Source organism: Sminthopsis crassicaudata, chromosome 1 (genome assembly GCF_048593235.1).
Source record: "Sminthopsis crassicaudata isolate SCR6 chromosome 1, ASM4859323v1, whole genome shotgun sequence".
In the NCBI taxonomy this organism is placed as follows: Eukaryota; Metazoa; Chordata; class Mammalia; order Dasyuromorphia; family Dasyuridae; genus Sminthopsis; species Sminthopsis crassicaudata.
This window is the reverse complement of record NC_133617.1, coordinates 536,612,877-536,622,565: the sequence shown is the minus strand read 5'-3', so window position 1 is coordinate 536,622,565 and position 9,689 is coordinate 536,612,877. Positions and strand designations below refer to the sequence as shown.

The window sequence follows — 9,689 nt, the reverse complement described above, 5'->3', positions numbered from 1 at the left end:
AAATAGCTCACAAACTGGGAAAAGCATAATGAAATAATAAGTATTTTTTAATTATGGCCCATCAGCTTCAACTGACTTTTGACAAAAGCTAGGAAATTCCTGTTTCCCCTATTGAGGGGGAGAGTATTCTAGACATAAGCCATGTGTACAGGTGCAGAAAGGAAAGGCAAAATATCGCAGATGAACAGTAATGTGAACCAATATATTTGGGATGTAGCTGCAGAAAGAACTAATGTGGGAAACATGGAAAATTAAAAGTGTTTAGGTATTAAAAAACAAAGATATTCATAACTCATCTTAGAAGGAATACTGAGGCCTTTGAATTTATTGAGTTCATGGTAAAGTATGACAACCTAACTCACATTTCAATGTAACCACTTGTCAGGTTTGTGGAAAATGAATTGATGTAGAGAGAGACTTAAGGCTGCAGGAACAAATGGAAAGTGATTACATTAGTTGAAGAAAGAATTTAAAAGATGAATAATAGTTACATCAGCAAAAAACAAAACAAAAAAAAAGTGGTATTGTGGAGGTAGAAAGAAAAAGTAAAGATATGGTAAATGATTGCATAATCAGTAAATTGTATTTTTGTACAATTGTACTTTTCCCTCCCTTGTTTGGGACATTTTGGATAAACCCTAAAAAAACAAGCTTATTTATTTTGTAAAAAATTACTGATGCTGTTTGTTTTTCTATATCCTATGTAAACTTATCCTCATCCTTCACCCTTTTTCCCCACTGAGTCTTTCTATCATCCTATATTTTCATAGTCATTTCATACTGAAGGTTTATTTTGAGAATGTGATCAAATTAAAAATCAAAATGTATTTTTAACATGAAATTCTCACTATTTTTCTCTCCATTTTACTAACAAGGACCTTTTATCTACTTTAATTAATCATAGGACTTTACATGCCTCCCTGTTTAATGTAATTTTGTTTGATTTGAACCTATAATTTTTCATTTAGAAACCTGATTGTTTAATTTAACTATTCTTCCTATTCATATACTTAAATGTCAGAAACATTTATTCTCTCTTAGTCAAGTTTCTCTTACACTTTTTAGACTTAAAATATTTTTATTTTATCAAGAAAATTAAGAAAAGACTTGAACTAAGACATAAAGATAAGATATTGATATAAATATAATGATATAACCTACACATGTGAAATCATGTAAAGCATATTTCTTGTTTAGCTATGTTGTAAAAAAGATAAATAAAAACATTATTCTTAACTCTTCAAAATCTATAATATCTATAGGATAAAGTAAAAGCAACTTGTTTTTATTTTTTTATTTATTTATTTTTTTTATGAAGGACAAGAAACAACAAAATTTGTCCATGTTGTTGCTCTTGTTTTGTCCTTCAATATTGAAGAGGACTAATGATAAGAGTGATGTTTTGACTTGCACATAATAGATATGAGTGGAAAAGAAAATAAAAGTTACATTAGATAAAGAATCAGTTTATCACAAGGATTAAGCTTAGTTATTAAAATTGCACTGTATGGATATATCCTTTTGGTTTCTTTTGATTGATCTTACATTGTTGTAATTGTTTATATTGTTTTCTTAGTTCTACTTATTCTATATCAGTTTTTGGAATTCTTCCAATGTTTCTTTAATTATTTATATTTTTTCGTATGTAACATTTCACCGCAATCATGTGTTATATTATGTTAAACTAATCCTGAATTAATGGACATCTACTTTTCCCCCCAATCTTTTAAAAAATCAGTCATATTAGTCAGTCATGATATCCAATGGACTTGGTTGACTAAACATTAATTATTTTTCACAAATATCAATAGAATAGATGCATAATTTCTGAAGGTGTCCTTGACAAACACTTCTGGGTAATAATCATCATTTATGATCTTAAACTTGATATTTAATTCATTTTAACATTCTTCAACTTCTAAAGAACTATCTTGGATTAAAGTGTTGTGAATTCCAGGTACATAGAATAAGAGAATATTTAAAGAGAATATAAATTTTTCATGCTATTTTTCCTGGAATAACAGACCATAAAGACAGATGTATATATTATTGGAGATGAAATTATTGGGATAACAATTCACATTGTATTAAAATTAACAAATAAGAAAGGCCAGGATCTGACCTTTGCTGGTTTGTAAAATCATGCCAGGATCTGAGGTATCTTTTGCTCACTTTAAAAGCAAATATTTGTATTGAATAATAATTCACGTATTGAATAATAATTCCTATTTGTATAGTATCCTGTAAATTACAAAATCATTTCTTCAAGATATTCAAGGTTTCTTTTTTAATAATGATCTTTTGTGAAATTTTATCATAGCATACTTATCACTTAAAATTAGAAAATGAAAAAGGGAAGCATCATATATACACATATGTGCATACACCCACACATGTGTGCTTGTGATGTATATGCAAATGTATGCATACTCGTGTGTATATGTGTTTGTGGTGCTTATTTTTCTTGCTATGTTTATGTCTCATTGTTTTTTTTGCTCAGGAACTGATCAAATACTTTACTTTTCTCTCTCTCTTTTCCATCTCTATCTCTATGTCTCTGTCTTTGTTTCTGTCTTTCTGTCAACATTTCAGCGGTTTCCTTCTATGCTCTTTATTTTTGAATAAAGCTCTTCTCTTTATGGTTTGACCCATTACTCTTACAGTGATTGAATACATACATTATTTTTCTTATATTCTCTATTAAACTCAAGGGTCCTTAGATTCTTAAAGTTGAAAGTTGGAGGAAAGGAGTATTTGGGACTCAAGTCCACATAAACTCTATCAGGAGATAGTATTCCAAACCCCCTTCCCTTCCTTCAGTTATAACTTCTTTATACTGAGTGACCAGTTAAGATTATTATTTTTTGTTTGTCTTTGTTTTTATTTTTATTTTTTAAATTTTTTTTTCCTTTTGTCTCTTAGGGTACACAAAGGCATTTGGATTATCTCTGCTGTGACTTACTTGGGTAAATACTACAACAGCTCGACCTTGAAATACCAACCTGTTAAACTCTTTGTACTGGTTTGCTTGATATCCCTAGAATATCTGGCACATTTGCAGATTGAAGATGTTTAGATTGAATGGAAACTTTAGATAGTTCAACTCTCTGTGAAGTATTTCCAAAGGTTATTAGGTTAAATAAGATGTTATTAGGTTAAATTAGATATGGTTGTTTTTCTCCTGTAAATGCGATTATAAAGTCTATTGTTTTGCTTTATTTTTTCTTGTTTGGAGTTTGGGTTGCGTGAGTTATTCTAAAAAACAATTACATTACAACCTCATTGATCTCATCATATGATCCATGATTACTACTGCTACCTGTTCCATGATATGAAGAAATGAAATATAATATATAAAATCATAATAGTCTCCTTTTAATTCATGTTTGTGCGACCCTAGGAAAACCATTGAATCAATGAATAACTAAGGCACTGTAAGTAAATGATGGTAGGTAAGGCCATTATCCTCCAGATACTAGGGAATTATTGATGGAAGTGGCAGGCATGAGAACAAAAAGAACAAAATGAGTCAACACGTTTGATCTGGATTCCCATTTTCTCTATATAGCTACGTTCTTATTTGGTGAAAAAAAGTAATTTTTTCTTCTATGGTATTTTTATACTTTGGTAATACCAAATGAATGTAAGTTTTAATGATATAATAAGTTAATCTATTCTCATTTTTAGTACATTACCTAAGTTCCTTGGTAGGGGTATATGGGTAGGTGGAGTTCTGTGACCATGATAAGAGATAAATTGAAAGTGATGGATATTTTATCACGCACAATAACAAAGTAATAATTCTATTACATATATTCACAATTCATAATTTCCTGTTTAGTGGCTATCAAACACATGTACTTCCATATTATTTTTGAGGTTTTGATAAAATCTGCTAACAATGTTTGAGGATATAAAATTTTATAAATGCTTATTAAAGTTTCTGATGAATAAGAAAGCATTTTGAATAATGAATAGTTGATATATTTTTCAATTTGAAAATATATTACACAATTAATATGTATGTGAAGTTCCATAGTCCCATCAATTAAAAGCTTTGAAAACATGCTTTCTAATTTGTATATTTATCTATTTGTGAAACTTACTATTTGTTCCCTTGCTTTCAGTCCTTGGTAATCAAAGTTTCTAACAAGATCAAATTTATGACAATAACATGACAGTTCTGACAGCCATCTGGTTACTTTTACAGTTTGTTTTCTTTTTCTGACTCACTGATCTGAGGATTCCAAGATTTCCAAGAGAAAAGAGAAGGGGATGGTACATTAAACTTTTCTCATAGTTCAGGAAGTTCCATATAAAGAAGATAGATGTAGCACTAAAAATGAAAAAAAGAAACTTGATTTGACCAGCTACATGTAAATGGGATTATTGTTGAAGGTGAAACTATTTTGAGAACTATAAGAAATTGATCCTCAAGTTATAAAGAAGGAGAAAATGTTAAAAACATTAAAACAATTTTAGATATCAATAGTGAGAAGAATGATAAAGTACATCAACAAATAAGTTGTTACAAGTATTATTTCATTATAGACTATTATACATTTCTATCATTATACAACTGATTAAATATATAGAAGAAACCAGATCCTTTTGTGTTTTTAATTTTAAAAATGTAAATAATATTTTATTGTATAAAAATACTTCCTGCAATGTTACAACATTGCATAACCATATATCAAAATTAATACATATCCTTAGAATTATATAACAAGAAAATAGTTTTATTTAGTTACTCTTGAACTGTTAAAATAAAATACAATTGGGCCCACAGTTGAATAGCAAAAGATGATTGGGTTTTCTGTTGGAAAGTCTAAAAGACTATTAATTACTCCTAGCTTCACTTAGAAATAATGGTTCATTTTTGTAAAAACAATATTATGCAATGTTTTGTATTATAGTGAGAAATTATAGTGGAATCTAATGTTCTTCAAAGAATGGAAACTGAATTTCACACATAGAACAATAACAATATACTTGTTGGATGTGAAAAGACTACAACATATAAGAAACAAAGAACTTTGAAGAAGAATAAGAGAAAAATATCATTAGGAAAATGTATTCAAGAACAAAGTCATTTGGTCACATGAAAAAAATCAATGTGGGTTTCACTCTGATATCAATAGAAAACAAGAAAAGTACACATTACATTTGAGTATCCACTATGATAAACTTAAGGAAAGATATGATGAAGCAGAGCCAAGATGGCTCCTGACAAGTACAGGAAGAAAAAGTTTTCCAGCCAAAGATGACTCAGAAAGTCAGCAGGAATGTACATTCTCACCTGCTTGAGAGTGGAGCATAGAGCAGCACAGATTGTACAGTGCACAGGCTCAACAAGTCAATATGAGGCCCTGGGACGTATTGAATCAACAAAGGCAGGGCAAGGAAGAAAACTAACACAACAGAGTTTTTTAGCTGCTGTAGATCAGGGATCCTCATTCAAAATTCCAGGGCTAAAAAGAGTTTGTGGTCACTCACAGACAAAATAAAAGCCAGGAGAGTGATAAACTCTTAGATCATAAGACTATAGAAAAACTGAAAATTAAAGGTCTCCAGAAATATATCTGAAAATAGCTGCACAAAAATACCTGAAGTTTTAGATAGTTCACTCTCCACCCTGGAAGTAGGACCCCAATTTAGCAAATAAATTAAAAGTCAAGTAATATGCTAGGGAAAGGAGCAAAGAACAGACAAATATTCTGAACCCAGAAACTTAATTTGTTGATTTGGAATATCAAAACACACACTCAGAAGATAACAAAGTAAAAAATCCTACAATCAAAGCTACCAAGAAAATATGAATTGGTCTCATATCAAGGAAGAACTTATCTCATAAGAGATATGAAACTCAAGTGAGATAATTGGTAAAATAAGAATAATTCAAGAAAATAGTGAAAATAATAAGTCCATTCCTTGTAGAGGAGACAAAAATATTGAAGAAAGTTAATAAACATTTTAATAAAACATAATAGACTAAATGAGAAAAGAGGTATGAAATAGAGGAAAAGAATGCATGGAAAATCATAATTGGTCAAATGGAAATAGACATGAAAATTCATAGAAATAAAAAAAATACTCCTTAAAAAGTAGAATTTGCCAAATTAAAATCTTAATGTTTGAGTTTGTAGATTCAATTAAATATGTTCAATACCATTCCATTGATTTCATTTGCAGGAGATAGCTTACACTGATAAATATTATCACTTAACATCTGTTACTAAGAATAACTACATTTTACTGTTCACAAGGTTCTTTGGTTTAAGGGTTCTGAATGGTGTTATCTGGGGTCTAAGGGATATAATGGCTAAGATAGAGGGGCCAGTCTTAATTGCCTGCCACAAATTATCTCATGACTTCCTGAATGTGCCTTGATATTTGACATAAACTGGTTTGCCAATCCTGTGAATGACAGTTTATTGGCTGTTTTATGAATTTCCTTCTTTAGATGATAATAGAGAGGAAGGACTGATTGTCAGGAAGGGACTGCCACTACTACAGTTCCTGTGCCTTTCTACCTATTGAGAATAACTGGCCAGCAGCTATTACAGATAGTGTTATGAAAGGCAAGTCCCCTCTCCATAGTGATTTCTTTCCTTAACAGTCAGTCTGGGGATTGGACTGGAAGCAATCCTTGTGGTTTTGGAGACACTATTATCCATACAGCTCTTGGGCTCAAGGTGTAGAATTATCATCATTAAGACTTTAAGGGAGATAATGATCAAGGTGGTGGTGATTGTGATTTGATTTGCCTGGCACATGTTTACCATATGCCTTTCATTGAGATCATCTTGCTGCTTTAGCTATACTCGTTTGAATCACTTATGGTTGAATTTATTTTGCATATATTCTGCATATATTCATTTGAATACATTATATCCTCCACCAATTAAATTATTAATTACATTGAATTAATCATATCCAAAATGATTTTAGGAATACAAATATCATTTTATAAATATGAGGAGAATTAAAAATATGAGTCAATCAATATTGATGGGAAAGGCCTTTGGGGAAGAAATGTTTCAATAGATTTGGAAGAACCATTTAAACTTATTCACTGCAGCTGCTGCTTTCTTCTAAAGAATTCCCTGAAATTTCTGGAATCATATATATTTCTATCCTTACAATAAAATTTGTTCATGATACACAAGTAAAAGATTTTTTTTTATTTGCTCACTCAAGTTATAAAAGAAAAATGAAATACCAGAAAATCAAACTGTTATCATGAATTTTTAAAAAGGAATAAGAAAAACTTCTTTCATGGAAAGTTTCATAGTAAATATCAACACATTACGAACACTTCTACTATCTACTTATTTATCTATCTAACTAACTATATATCACTCACCAATCAAAATTTGTTTTGAACTACTGTGAATCATTGAATGATACTTGTTAGTAAAGACATAATTGATTATATTGAGTATACTATGCTTGTCCTAGGATAATTGAAGTTGAGTGATGATGGAATGGAACTTTGAGATAATCTATCTCCATCACACTGGAAATTAAAATATGATGAAATTAAGATACAAGACAGAATTCAATTAGTGGCAAAGTTTGCACTTCAAATCAGATTGTGTGACTCTAAGTTTATGATATTCCAGTTTCCAGCTGTTTCCAATAATCTTTACTGCTTTCAAATAACATGAAAATAGTTTAATAAATTATATTTTAATTAATAGTGATTTATTGTTTCAACTACATGTAAAGATAGCTTTAACATTGATTTTGTAAAATTTTGAGCTCAAAATTTTTCTTTCTCCCTGAATAAGAAATTAAGATTTCATATTAGGTTTATAAGCTCACTCAAATCTAACAGGCCTGAGCTTCTAAATTATAGGAACTTGACCATTCCATAAACTCTGTATGTCCTTGACAATAGATACTAGGAACTAGCCATTCTTGGAAATGCTTATGCTTAGGGCTGGATGACTTCCTCCCTGTGCATATGCAATTGATAAGGAAACATGTCATGCTTCAAGGGTTTGGAATGAGTCAACATGAATATATAGAGAAGTTTTGGCTGGAAGCCTTCTTTGTTTGAAAACATATAAAAAACCAGAGTTGTAAACCATAGTTGAGCTTCACCCTTGGGAAGGACGCTTCGCCTGGGAAAATCTTTACACAATTCAAGTTGATTGAGGTTGAAACGGGGCTCCCAGTCATTTGAGTTTTTGAGGTTCCCTTGAATTGGATCACTGTGTTGCTGAGAAAAGGCAAGTCTATTAAAGTTGATCATTGCACAGTGACATTACTGTGCATAATGTTCTCTTGGATCTGCTTGTTTCATTTAGGATCAATTCGTATATATGTTCCCAGGTTTGTTTTTTTTTTTTTTTTTTTTTTTCTTTCTGAAATCTTCCTGCTCATCATTTTTATAGCACCATAGTATTTCTTTGTATTCATATGCTACAAATCTTTAGACATTTCCCAATTGGTGGGAATCTCCTCTTATTCCATTTTTTGTCACTGTGAAAAGAGCTAAATAAATATTTTTGTAACATAGTGCTTTTCCCATTTTGATGATTTCTTTGGGTTAGAGACCTCATGGTGGTATTTCTAGATCAAAGAATATACACATAATTCCAAATTGCTCTGTACAATGGTTAGATGAGTTCATAATTCCAATAATATAGTAATGTTTCAATTTTCCCAAATCTCTAATATTTAACATATTGCCTCTTTTGTCTTATTAGCCAATGTGATAGTTGCAAGGTACAGCCTCAGAGTTGTTTTCATTTGCACTTCTCTAATCAAGAATGTTTAAAAATATTTTTCTCATCTTACTACAGATAGTCTCAATTTCTTCATCTGGAAATGTCTATCAATAACCTTTGACTATCAATTGGAGAATGAATTTGACTTCTTATAAATTTGATTACATTTTCCACATATTTGAGAAATGAGCCCTTATCAGAAAGAATGGCTGTAAATATCTTTCCCAAGGTTTTCCTGTCTTTCAAATTTTGGATGTATTATTTGTGCAAATACCTTTGTTTTTATTAATTTAATGTAATAAAATTATTTATTTCCTATGTCACCCTGTTGTCTATCTTTTCTTTGTTTATAATTTCTTCCCTTCTTGATAGATCTGACAGATAACCTATTCCTTGCTTTCCTAATTTGTTTATGATGACTCTTTATGTCCAAATTATGTACCTATTTTTTCATTATCTTATAAGACAGTTTGACAAATTGGCCTATGCCCAGTTTCTGTCATACTATTTTCCAGTTTTGAAACAGTTTTTTGTCAAATAGTGAATTCTTAAAATAGAAGTTGGAGTCTTCCATTTTATAAAACAGTAGATTAATATAATCTTTGAATACTGTGTCTTGTTTACCTAACCTATTTTATTGATCCTCCATGTTATTTCTTATACAGTATCAAATAGTTTTGATAAATGTCACTTTGTGACATCATTTTGAATCTGGCACCATTAGAACACTTTCCACTGAATTTTTCCCTTAATTTACTTTATGTTCTTGATATTTTGGTCTTTCACATGAACTTTATTATTATTTTATCTAGCTCTATCATATGCTTTTTGTAACTTTGATTTGTATGTCATTGAATAATTAAATTAATTTAGGTATATGTATCCTTTCTGTTACATTAAGTTGGCCTACCCATAAGTGAATGCCATTTTTCCAGTAGTTTAGATTTT

At 30.2% G+C, this 9,689-nt stretch overlaps 1 long non-coding RNA gene across 1 annotated transcript in view; it reads left to right on the top strand.

Moving 5' to 3' along the window:
- The first annotated feature begins 8,102 nt into the window (after window positions 1-8,102).
- LOC141555259 (uncharacterized) overlaps window positions 8,103-9,689 on the top strand; it is a 28,608-nt gene continuing 27,021 nt past the window's right edge. Inside the window, exon 1 of the long non-coding RNA XR_012486132.1 lies at window positions 8,103-8,240. This is a non-coding gene — a long non-coding RNA (uncharacterized LOC141555259). The remainder of the gene's footprint in view (window positions 8,241-9,689) is intronic.